At 45.4% G+C, this 12797-nt stretch overlaps 2 protein-coding genes across 2 annotated transcripts in view; both read left to right on the forward strand.

Moving 5' to 3' along the window:
- The window catches only part of LOC124553927 (ankyrin repeat domain-containing protein 65-like), a 445704-nt gene that overhangs the window by 18516 nt on the left and 414391 nt on the right, over positions 1–12797 (forward strand). The gene's annotated exons all lie outside the window — the stretch shown is intronic.
- The window catches only part of LOC124553642 (histone-lysine N-methyltransferase EHMT1-like), a 63522-nt gene continuing 55875 nt past the window's right edge, over positions 5151–12797 (forward strand). Inside the window, exon 1 of the mRNA XM_047127517.1 lies at positions 5151–5203. The gene's annotated coding sequence lies outside the window, so the exon portion shown is untranslated. The remainder of the gene's footprint in view (positions 5204–12797) is intronic.

Consider the following 12797-nt stretch of genomic DNA (forward strand, 5'->3'; position numbering starts at 1 on the left):
ACAGGGGGAGGCGGGCAGCTGGCCCCGACTGCAGTTTCCGGAAGCCGCGGCTGTTACGCCGTTCTGCACGATTTGTGTCGTCCGTCGCCAAACTCACGACAGAGCAACGTCAGAAAACTTCTCCTCTATAATACATTGTCTTACTTTGAAAACAGAAAATAGCGTCGCTACGAATGGCGAATAGTCTGTTTAATTACCGTGCCGAGTGTGTAATAATTTTTTGCTCATTACTTCCTGTCTTTCTACTCATTTAATCGCTGTCAGTCTAGATTCCCTCAGAATTCTCTTACCACACACACTTCAAGTGAAAACGACGCGTTATTATGTCACAGTGCATCGAAATAAGACACGCTAGTAGGACAGAGTTTCAGGGAGAGCATAAGGCAACAATTGACAGGAATGGGGGAAAGAAATACAGTAGAAGAAGAATGGGTAGCTTTGAGGGATGAAGTAGTGAACGCAGCAGAGGATCAAGTAGGTAAAAAGACGAGGGCTAGTAGAAATCCTTGGGTAACAGAAGAAATATTGAATTTAATTGATGAAAGGAGAAAATATAAAAATGCAGTAAATGAAGCAGGCAAAAAGGAACACAAACGTCTCAAAAATGATATCGACAGGAAGTGCAAAATGGCTAAGCAGGGATGGCTAGAGGACAAATGTAAGGATGTAGAGGCTTGTCTCACTAGGGGTAAGATAGATACTGCCTACAGGAAAATTAGAGAGACCTTTGGAGATAAGAGAACGACTTGTATGAATATCAAGGGCACAGATGGAAACCCAGTTCTAAGCAAAGAAGGGAAAGCAGAAAGGTGGTAGGAGTATATAGAGGGTCTATACAAGGGCGATGTACTTGAGGACAATATTATGGAAATGGAAGAGGATGTAGATGAAGATGAAATGGGAGATACGATACTGCGTGAAGAGTTTGACAGAGCACTGAAAGACCTGAGTCGAAACAAGGCCCCCGGAGTAGACAACATTCCATTGGAACTACTGACGGCCTTGGCAGAGCCAGTCCTGACAAAACTCTACCATCTGGTGAGCAAGATGTATGAGACAGGCGAAATACCCTCAGACTTCAAGAAGAATATAATAATTCCAATCCCAAAGAAAGCAGGTGTTGACAGATGTGAGAATTACCGAACAAGCAGTTTAATAAGCCACAGCTGCAAAATACTAACACGAATTCTTTCCAGACGAATAGAAAAACTAGTAGAAGCCGACCTCGGGGAAGATCAGTTTGGATTCCGTAGAAATACTGGAACACGTGAGGCAATACTGACCTTACAACTTATCTTAGAGGAAAGATTAAGGAAAGGCAAACCTACGTTTCTAGCATTTGTAGACTTAGAGAAAGCTTTTGACAATATTGACTGGAATACTTTCTTCAAATTCTGAAGGTGCCGGGGGCAAAATACAGGGAGCGAAAGGCTATTTACAATTTGTACAGAAACCAGATGGCAGTTATAAGAGTTGAGGGGCATGAAAGGGAAGCAGTGGTTGGGAAAGGGAGTAAGACAGGGTTGTAGCCTCTCCCCGATGTTATTCAATCTGTATATTGAGCAAGCAGTAAAGGAAACAAAAGAAAAATTCGGAGTAGGTATTAAAATCCATGGAGAAGAAATAAAAACTTTGAGGTTCGCCGATGACATCGTAATTCTGTCAGAGACAGCAAAGGACTTGGAAGAGCCGTTGAACGGAATGGACAGTGTCTTGAAAGGAGGATATAAGATGAACATCAACAAAAGCAAAACGGGGATAATGGAATGTAGTCAAATTAAGTCGGGTGATGTTGAGGGTATTAGATTAGGAAAAGAGACACTTAAAGTAGTAAAGGAGTTTTGCTATTTGGGGAGCAAAATAACTGATGATGGTCGAAGTAGAGAGGATATAAAATGTAGACTGTCAATGGCAAGGAAAGCGTTTCTCAAGAAGAGAAATTTGTTAACATCGAGTATAGATTTAAGTGTCAGGAAGTCGTTTCTGAAAGTATTTGTATGGAGTGTAGCCATGTATGGAAGTGAAACATGGACGATAAGTAGTTTGGACAAGAAGAGAATAGAAGCTTTCGAAATGTGGTGCTACAGAAGAATGCTGTAGATAAGGTGGGTAGATCACGTAACTAATGAGGAGGTATTGAGTAGGATTGGGGAGAAGAGAAGTTTGTGGCACAACTTGACTAGAAGAAGGGATCGGTTGGTAGGACATGTTTTGAGGCATCAAGGGATCACTAATTTAGCATTGGAGGGCACCGGGGAGGGTAAAAATCGTAGAGGGAGACCAAGAGATGAATACACTAAGCAGATTCAGAAGGATGTAGGTTGCAGCAGGTACTGGGAGATGATGAAGCTTGCACAGGATAGAGTAGCATGGAGAGCTGCATCAAACCAGTCTCATGACTGAAGACCACAACAACAACATACACTACTGGCCATTAAAATTGCTACACTACGAAGATGACGTGCTACAGACGCGAAATTTAACCGACAGGAAGCAGATGCTGTGATATGCAAATGATTAGCTTTTCAGAGTATACAGGCAAGGTTGGCGCCGGTAGTGGCACCTACAATGTGCTGACATGAGGAAAGTTTCCAATACACAAACAGCAGTTGACCGGCGTTGCCTGGTGAAACGTTATTGTGTTGCCTAGTGTAAGGAGGAGAAATGCGTACCATCACGTTTCCGACTTTGATAAAGGGCGGATTGTAGCCTATCGCGATTGCGGTTTATCGTATCGCGACATTGCTGCTCGTGTTGGTCGAGATCCAATGACTGTTAGCAGAATATGGAATCGGTGGGTTCCGGAGGGTAATACGGAACGCCGTGCTGGATCCTAACGGCCTCGTATCACTAGCAGTCGAGATGACAGGCATCTTGTCCGGATGGCTGTAACAGATCGTGCAGCTACGTCTCGATCCTTGAGTCAACAGATGGGGACGTTTGCAAGACGACAACCATCTGCACGAACAGTTCGACGACGTTTGCAGCAGCATGGACTATCAGCTCGGAGACCGTGGCTGCGGTTACCCTTGACGCTGCATCAAAGACAGGAGTGCCTGCGGTGATGTACTCAACGACGAACCTGGGTGCACGAATGACAAAACGTCATTTTTCTTTCGGATAAATCCAGGTTCTGTTTACAGCATCGTGATGATCGCGGTGAACGCACACTGGAAGTGTGTATTCGCCATCGTCATACTGGCGTATCACCCGGCGTGATGGTATGGGGTGCCATTGGTTACACGTCTCGGTCACCTCTTGTTCGCATTGACGGCACTTTGAACAGTGGGCGTTACATTTCATATGTGTTACGACCCGTGGCTCGACCCTTCATTCGATCCCTGCGAAACCCTACATTTCAGCAGGATAATTCATGACCGCATGTTGCAGGTCCTGTACGGGCCTTTCTGGATAAGGAAAATGTTCGACTGCAGTCCTGGCCAGCGCATTCTCCAGATGTCTCACCAATTGAAAACGTCTGGTGGCCGAGGAACTGGCTCGTCGCAATACGCCAGTCACTACTCTTGATGAACTGTGGTATCGTGTTGAAGCTGCATGGGCAGCTGTACCTGTACACGCCATCCAAGCTCTCTTTGCCTCAATGCCCAGGCGTATGAAGGGCGTTATTACGGCCAGAGGTGGTTGTTGTGGGTACTGACTTCTCAGGATCTATGCACCCATATTGCGTGAGAACGTAATCAGATGTCAGTTCTAGTATATTTGTCCAATGAATACCCGTTTATCATCTGCATTTCTCCTTGGTGTAGCAATTTTAATGGCCGGTACTGTTTTTTATCATCACGTAATAAGACATTAAAAACTTTATTAAACATTAAAAAACTACACTACTAATTTTCAGGTTTTAATTTTCTTCTCAGAGGTTTCCTGTGGACTAGCTGGGATTTTTTCGGAGAAATCTAGCTAGATTGGCTTCTTGTAGGAATGGCAAACATAAGAAGTCTGTCTCTTCTTTTTTGGGTGACAGATGGAGCGTGTTTTGCTTTTCTCCAATCGTTGTACCACTACTTGTACGTCCGGTTCTGGTAGGCGCAAAACAAGATGAATCGACACACAAAGTTCGCGGCCTATGCGGTAATGGTTGACTCGCTCTTTATTGTGCTGTGAGCAACGAGTTTGCAGGATTCATCAAAAAATCAAAGCGGCTCATCTGAGTACAGTTTCTGTAGGAATTGTGAAGGACAAACGCGTTCACACCACTTACGTCCAACACGCGGAAAAGTATTATCGTTTGCCACCGCTGGAAGAGGCTTCGGTCACCTCCGACATTTGTTTCAATGAAACATATATGTAGCAGGACCCTAAGCTAAAGATGGGGCTCTACAATTGTCTTTACCACTTCGATAACTGTCATCATTTAAGGATGTCCCAGGTGGCGAAACAAATTCGTCTGCGCTGTTCCTGTAGCGAAATATATCTTCCCTTCCAATTTCGTTGTGACTATCTAATCAAACACGATAAAACAGTGCCGGCCGGTGTGGCCGTGCGGTTCTAGGCGCTTCAGTCAGGAACCGCGTGACCGCTACGGTCGCAGGTTCGAATCCTGCCTCTGGCATGGATGTGTGTGATGTCCTTAGGTTAGTTAGGTTTAAGTAGTTCTAAGTTCTAGGGGACTGATGACCTCAGATGTTAAGTCCCATAGTGCTCAGAGCCATTTTTGAACGATAAAACAGTATTCTCAAAGTGAAGGAGCATAACACGGATAGCAGAGGGAGACTCGGCTACTGAATCCGTAGCGCAGAGTCCACAGAGGGGGGCCTCGGAGAGCGCTGGCACGAAAGCAGCATTGGTGGTGTAGCTTCAGGCCAGACTGCAGAGAACAGCCCCGCCCGTACGCATCAGCAGCAGAGTGGCAGCAAACGCTGGGTCGTTACGGCGTAGCTGTCAAAATGGCGCTGAGAGGGGCTGAGCGGACGTACAGGGAGTTGGTTTATTCGGAATGCAGTGTTCTGTCGCGGGAAGCGTGGAGACTGCTCCGTTCTCGGAGAGAGAGAGAGAATAATAGTGCACGAGGCGCGGACGTGACGGCTCGCTGCGTCAGCTGCTGGTGTTGGGGGGGGGGGGGGGGGGGGAAGGGGTCACGTGACGTCGCAGCCGCCGCCCCTCCTCTTCTAGAACAGTCTCTTGCGAGGCGGCGCTCAGTCGCTTTCCTACAGCAGGGCAGGCGTGTTCGTGGACGCAACAGGTAGGACTAGTTACGTAAACTTCGATAAACTAAAGATCAATTATTAGCCTCTGCACTATCGGTAGTCTGGTTTCACTATCGATAGTCATATCGTTTATAATGAAATCGTCTTCTATAGACGCGCGAATGTTTTCGGATGTTGTTTTACTGGATTCCTAATATGCACGGTACACTCGTGAAATTGTCGTTCGGGGAAAACCCCACTTGATCGCTACCTCTGAGATGCTTTGTCCCGTGGCTAGTCCGCCGACTGTCACACCAAGTTCCAACTCACTTTACTGTTGTTAGCAGCAGTAACCGATGTGAGGCTAAGCGAAAATTGACTTCCTTTTTTTTCACTCCACTCACTAATTTTTTAAGAGTTATCGACAGCCATAGTGCGCGTCATTTACGACGGCGGCCGAGTTTAGGTTCGTTCTGCGCATCTGACGCCACAAAACACAGTCAGCCAATGAACAGAGAACGACGTTGCCAGAGCTCGACTGCAGTGCAGAGCACGGACGAGTGTCTTCAGTTTTAGAAACGTTCAGTCATAAATAAAGTAATTGAACAAAAGCAATGTAGCAGCAGTAACCGATGTGAGGCTAAGCGAAAATTGACTTCCTTTTTTTTCACTCCACTCACTAATTTTTTAAGAGTTATCGACAGCCATAGTGCGCGTCATTTACGACGGCGGCCGAGTTTAGGTTCGTTCTGCGCATCTGACGCCACAAAACACAGTCAGCCAATGAACAGAGAACGACGTTGCCAGAGCTCGACTGCAGTGCAGAGCACGGACGAGTGTCTTCAGTTTTAGAAACGTTCAGTCATAAATAAAGTAATTGAACAAAAGCAATGTAGCAGCAGTAACCGATGTGAGGCTAAGCGAAAATTGACTTCCTTTTTTTTCACTCCACTCACTAATTTTTTAAGAGTTATCGACAGCCATAGTGCGCGTCATTTACGACGGCGGCCGAGTTTAGGTTCGTTCTGCGCATCTGACGTCACAAAACACAGTCAGCCAATGAACAGAGAACGACGTTGCCAGAGCTCGACTGCAGTGCAGAGCACGGACGAGTGTCTTCAGTTTTAGAAACGTTCAGTCATAAATAAAGTAATTGAACAAAAGCAATGTAGCAGCAGTAACCGATGTGAGGCTAAGCGAAAATTGACTTCCTTTTTTTTCACTCCACTCACTAATTTTTTAAGAGTTATCGACAGCCATAGTGCGCGTCATTTACGACGGCGGCCGAGTTTAGGTTCGTTCTGCGCATCTGACGCCACAAAACACAGTCAGCCAATGAACAGAGAACGACGTTGCCAGAGCTCGACTGCAGTGCAGAGCACGGACGAGTGTCTTCAGTTTTAGAAACGTTCAGTCATAAATAAAGTAATTGAACAAAAGCAATGTAGCAGCAGTAACCGATGTGAGGCTAAGCGAAAATTGACTTCCTTTTTTTTCACTCCACTCACTAATTTTTTAAGAGTTATCGACAGCCATAGTGCGCGTCATTTACGACGGCGGCCGAGTTTAGGTTCGTTCTGCGCATCTGACGCCACAAAACACAGTCAGCCAATGAACAGAGAACGACGTTGCCAGAGCTCGACTGCAGTGCAGAGCACGGACGAGTGTCTTCAGTTTTAGAAACGTTCAGTCATAAATAAAGTAATTGAACAAAAGCAATGTAGCAGCAGTAACCGATGTGAGGCTAAGCGAAAATTGACTTCCTTTTTTTTCACTCCACTCACTAATTTTTTAAGAGTTATCGACAGCCATAGTGCGCGTCATTTACGACGGCGGCCGAGTTTAGGTTCGTTCTGCGCATCTGACGCCACAAAACACAGTCAGCCAATGAACAGAGAACGACGTTGCCAGAGCTCGACTGCAGTGCAGAGCACGGACGAGTGTCTTCAGTTTTAGAAACGTTCAGTCATAAATAAAGTAATTGAACAAAAGCAATGTAGCAGCAGTAACCGATGTGAGGCTAAGCGAAAATTGACTTCCTTTTTTTTCACTCCACTCACTAATTTTTTAAGAGTTATCGACAGCCATAGTGCGCGTCATTTACGACGGCGGCCGAGTTTAGGTTCGTTCTGCGCATCTGACGCCACAAAACACAGTCAGCCAATGAACAGAGAACGACGTTGCCAGAGCTCGACTGCAGTGCAGAGCACGGACGAGTGTCTTCAGTTTTAGAAACGTTCAGTCATAAATAAAGTAATTGAACAAAAGCAATGTAGCAGCAGTAACCGATGTGAGGCTAAGCGAAAATTGACTTCCTTTTTTTTCACTCCACTCACTAATTTTTTAAGAGTTATCGACAGCCATAGTGCGCGTCATTTACGACGGCGGCCGAGTTTAGGTTCGTTCTGCGCATCTGACGCCACAAAACACAGTCAGCCAATGAACAGAGAACGACGTTGCCAGAGCTCGACTGCAGTGCAGAGCACGGACGAGTGTCTTCAGTTTTAGAAACGTTCAGTCATAAATAAAGTAATTGAACAAAAGCAATGTAGCAGCAGTAACCGATGTGAGGCTAAGCGAAAATTGACTTCCTTTTTTTTCACTCCACTCACTAATTTTTTAAGAGTTATCGACAGCCATAGTGCGCGTCATTTACGACGGCGGCCGAGTTTAGGTTCGTTCTGCGCATCTGACGCCACAAAACACAGTCAGCCAATGAACAGAGAACGACGTTGCCAGAGCTCGACTGCAGTGCAGAGCACGGACGAGTGTCTTCAGTTTTAGAAACGTTCAGTCATAAATAAAGTAATTGAACAAAAGCAATGTAGCAGCAGTAACCGATGTGAGGCTAAGCGAAAATTGACTTCCTTTTTTTTCACTCCACTCACTAATTTTTTAAGAGTTATCGACAGCCATAGTGCGCGTCATTTACGACGGCGGCCGAGTTTAGGTTCGTTCTGCGCATCTGACGTCACAAAACACAGTCAGCCAATGAACAGAGAACGACGTTGCCAGAGCTCGACTGCAGTGCAGAGCACGGACGAGTGTCTTCAGTTTTAGAAACGTTCAGTCATAAATAAAGTAATTGAACAAAAGCAATGTAGCAGCAGTAACTGATGTGAGGCTAAGCGAAAATTGACTTCCTTTTTTTTCACTCCACTCACTAATTTTTTAAGAGTTATCGACAGCCATAGTGCGCGTCATTTACGACGGCGGCCGAGTTTAGGTTCGTTCTGCGCATCTGACGCCACAAAACACAGTCAGCCAATGAACAGAGAACGACGTTGCCAGAGCTCGACTGCAGTGCAGAGCACGGACGAGTGTCTTCAGTTTTAGAAACGTTCAGTCATAAATAAAGTAATTGAACAAAAGCAATGTAGCAGCAGTAACCGATGTGAGGCTAAGCGAAAATTGACTTCCTTTTTTTTCACTCCACTCACTAATTTTTTAAGAGTTATCGACAGCCATAGTGCGCGTCATTTACGACGGCGGCCGAGTTTAGGTTCGTTCTGCGCATCTGACGCCACAAAACACAGTCAGCCAATGAACAGAGAACGACGTTGCCAGAGCTCGACTGCAGTGCAGAGCACGGACGAGTGTCTTCAGTTTTAGAAACGTTCAGTCATAAATAAAGTAATTGAACAAAAGCAATGTAGCAGCAGTAACCGATGTGAGGCTAAGCGAAAATTGACTTCCTTTTTTTTCACTCCACTCACTAATTTTTTAAGAGTTATCGACAGCCATAGTGCGCGTCATTTACGACGGCGGCCGAGTTTAGGTTCGTTCTGCGCATCTGACGCCACAAAACACAGTCAGCCAATGAACAGAGAACGACGTTGCCAGAGCTCGACTGCAGTGCAGAGCACGGACGAGTGTCTTCAGTTTTAGAAACGTTCAGTCATAAATAAAGTAATTGAACAAAAGCAATGTAGCAGCAGTAACCGATGTGAGGCTAAGCGAAAATTGACTTCCTTTTTTTTCACTCCACTCACTAATTTTTTAAGAGTTATCGACAGCCATAGTGCGCGTCATTTACGACGGCGGCCGAGTTTAGGTTCGTTCTGCGCATCTGACGCCACAAAACACAGTCAGCCAATGAACAGAGAACGACGTTGCCAGAGCTCGACTGCAGTGCAGAGCACGGACGAGTGTCTTCAGTTTTAGAAACGTTCAGTCATAAATAAAGTAATTGAACAAAAGCAATGTAGCAGCAGTAACCGATGTGAGGCTAAGCGAAAATTGACTTCCTTTTTTTTCACTCCACTCACTAATTTTTTAAGAGTTATCGACAGCCATAGTGCGCGTCATTTACGACGGCGGCCGAGTTTAGGTTCGTTCTGCGCATCTGACGCCACAAAACACAGTCAGCCAATGAACAGAGAACGACGTTGCCAGAGCTCGACTGCAGTGCAGAGCACGGACGAGTGTCTTCAGTTTTAGAAACGTTCAGTCATAAATAAAGTAATTGAACAAAAGCAATGTAGCAGCAGTAACCGATGTGAGGCTAAGCGAAAATTGACTTCCTTTTTTTTCACTCCACTCACTAATTTTTTAAGAGTTATCGACAGCCATAGTGCGCGTCATTTACGACGGCGGCCGAGTTTAGGTTCGTTCTGCGCATCTGACGCCACAAAACACAGTCAGCCAATGAACAGAGAACGACGTTGCCAGAGCTCGACTGCAGTGCAGAGCACGGACGAGTGTCTTCAGTTTTAGAAACGTTCAGTCATAAATAAAGTAATTGAACAAAAGCAATGTAGCAGCAGTAACCGATGTGAGGCTAAGCGAAAATTGACTTCCTTTTTTTTCACTCCACTCACTAATTTTTTAAGAGTTATCGACAGCCATAGTGCGCGTCATTTACGACGGCGGCCGAGTTTAGGTTCGTTCTGCGCATCTGAAGCCACAAAACACAGTCAGCCAATGAACAGAGAACGACGTTGCCAGAGCTCGACTGCAGTGCAGAGCACGGACGAGTGTCTTCAGTTTTAGAAACGTTCAGTCATAAATAAAGTAATTGAACAAAAGCAATGTAGCAGCAGTAACCGATGTGAGGCTAAGCGAAAATTGACTTCCTTTTTTTTCACTCCACTCACTAATTTTTTAAGAGTTATCGACAGCCATAGTGCGCGTCATTTACGACGGCGGCCGAGTTTAGGTTCGTTCTGCGCATCTGACGCCACAAAACACAGTCAGCCAATGAACAGAGAACGACGTTGCCAGAGCTCGACTGCAGTGCAGAGCACGGACGAGTGTCTTCAGTTTTAGAAACGTTCAGTCATAAATAAAGTAATTGAACAAAAGCAATGTAGCAGCAGTAACCGATGTGAGGCTAAGCGAAAATTGACTTCCTTTTTTTTCACTCCACTCACTAATTTTTTAAGAGTTATCGACAGCCATAGTGCGCGTCATTTACGACGGCGGCCGAGTTTAGGTTCGTTCTGCGCATCTGACGCCACAAAACACAGTCAGCCAATGAACAGAGAACGACGTTGCCAGAGCTCGACTGCAGTGCAGAGCACGGACGAGTGTCTTCAGTTTTAGAAACGTTCAGTCATAAATAAAGTAATTGAACAAAAGCAATGTAGCAGCAGTAACCGATGTGAGGCTAAGCGAAAATTGACTTCCTTTTTTTTCACTCCACTCACTAATTTTTTAAGAGTTATCGACAGCCATAGTGCGCGTCATTTACGACGGCGGCCGAGTTTAGGTTCGTTCTGCGCATCTGACGCCACAAAACACAGTCAGCCAATGAACAGAGAACGACGTTGCCAGAGCTCGACTGCAGTGCAGAGCACGGACGAGTGTCTTCAGTTTTAGAAACGTTCAGTCATAAATAAAGTAATTGAACAAAAGCAATGTAGCAGCAGTAACCGATGTGAGGCTAAGCGAAAATTGACTTCCTTTTTTTTCACTCCACTCACTAATTTTTTAAGAGTTATCGACAGCCATAGTGCGCGTCATTTACGACGGCGGCCGAGTTTAGGTTCGTTCTGCGCATCTGACGTCACAAAACACAGTCAGCCAATGAACAGAGAACGACGTTGCCAGAGCTCGACTGCAGTGCAGAGCACGGACGAGTGTCTTCAGTTTTAGAAACGTTCAGTCATAAATAAAGTAATTGAACAAAAGCAATGTAGCAGCAGTAACTGATGTGAGGCTAAGCGAAAATTGACTTCCTTTTTTTTCACTCCACTCACTAATTTTTTAAGAGTTATCGACAGCCATAGTGCGCGTCATTTACGACGGCGGCCGAGTTTAGGTTCGTTCTGCGCATCTGACGCCACAAAACACAGTCAGCCAATGAACAGAGAACGACGTTGCCAGAGCTCGACTGCAGTGCAGAGCACGGACGAGTGTCTTCAGTTTTAGAAACGTTCAGTCATAAATAAAGTAATTGAACAAAAGCAATGTAGCAGCAGTAACCGATGTGAGGCTAAGCGAAAATTGACTTCCTTTTTTTTCACTCCACTCACTAATTTTTTAAGAGTTATCGACAGCCATAGTGCGCGTCATTTACGACGGCGGCCGAGTTTAGGTTCGTTCTGCGCATCTGACGCCACAAAACACAGTCAGCCAATGAACAGAGAACGACGTTGCCAGAGCTCGACTGCAGTGCAGAGCACGGACGAGTGTCTTCAGTTTTAGAAACGTTCAGTCATAAATAAAGTAATTGAACAAAAGCAATGTAGCAGCAGTAACCGATGTGAGGCTAAGCGAAAATTGACTTCCTTTTTTTTCACTCCACTCACTAATTTTTTAAGAGTTATCGACAGCCATAGTGCGCGTCATTTACGACGGCGGCCGAGTTTAGGTTCGTTCTGCGCATCTGACGCCACAAAACACAGTCAGCCAATGAACAGAGAACGACGTTGCCAGAGCTCGACTGCAGTGCAGAGCACGGACGAGTGTCTTCAGTTTTAGAAACGTTCAGTCATAAATAAAGTAATTGAACAAAAGCAATGTAGCAGCAGTAACCGATGTGAGGCTAAGCGAAAATTGACTTCCTTTTTTTTCACTCCACTCACTAATTTTTTAAGAGTTATCGACAGCCATAGTGCGCGTCATTTACGACGGCGGCCGAGTTTAGGTTCGTTCTGCGCATCTGACGCCACAAAACACAGTCAGCCAATGAACAGAGAACGACGTTGCCAGAGCTCGACTGCAGTGCAGAGCACGGACGAGTGTCTTCAGTTTTAGAAACGTTCAGTCATAAATAAAGTAATTGAACAAAAGCAATGTAGCAGCAGTAACCGATGTGAGGCTAAGCGAAAATTGACTTCCTTTTTTTTCACTCCACTCACTAATTTTTTAAGAGTTATCGACAGCCATAGTGCGCGTCATTTACGACGGCGGCCGAGTTTAGGTTCGTTCTGCGCATCTGACGCCACAAAACACAGTCAGCCAATGAACAGAGAACGACGTTGCCAGAGCTCGACTGCAGTGCAGAGCACGGACGAGTGTCTTCAGTTTTAGAAACGTTCAGTCATAAATAAAGTAATTGAACAAAAGCAATGTAGCAGCAGTAACCGATGTGAGGCTAAGCGAAAATTGACTTCCTTTTTTTTCACTCCACTCACTAATTTTTTAAGAGTTATCGACAGCCATAGTGCGCGTCATTTACGACGGCGGCCGAGTTTAGGTTCGTTC

The sequence above is a fragment of the Schistocerca americana genome, chromosome 11, assembly GCF_021461395.2.
Source record: "Schistocerca americana isolate TAMUIC-IGC-003095 chromosome 11, iqSchAmer2.1, whole genome shotgun sequence".
Lineage (NCBI taxonomy): Eukaryota > Metazoa > Arthropoda > Insecta > Orthoptera > Acrididae > Schistocerca > Schistocerca americana.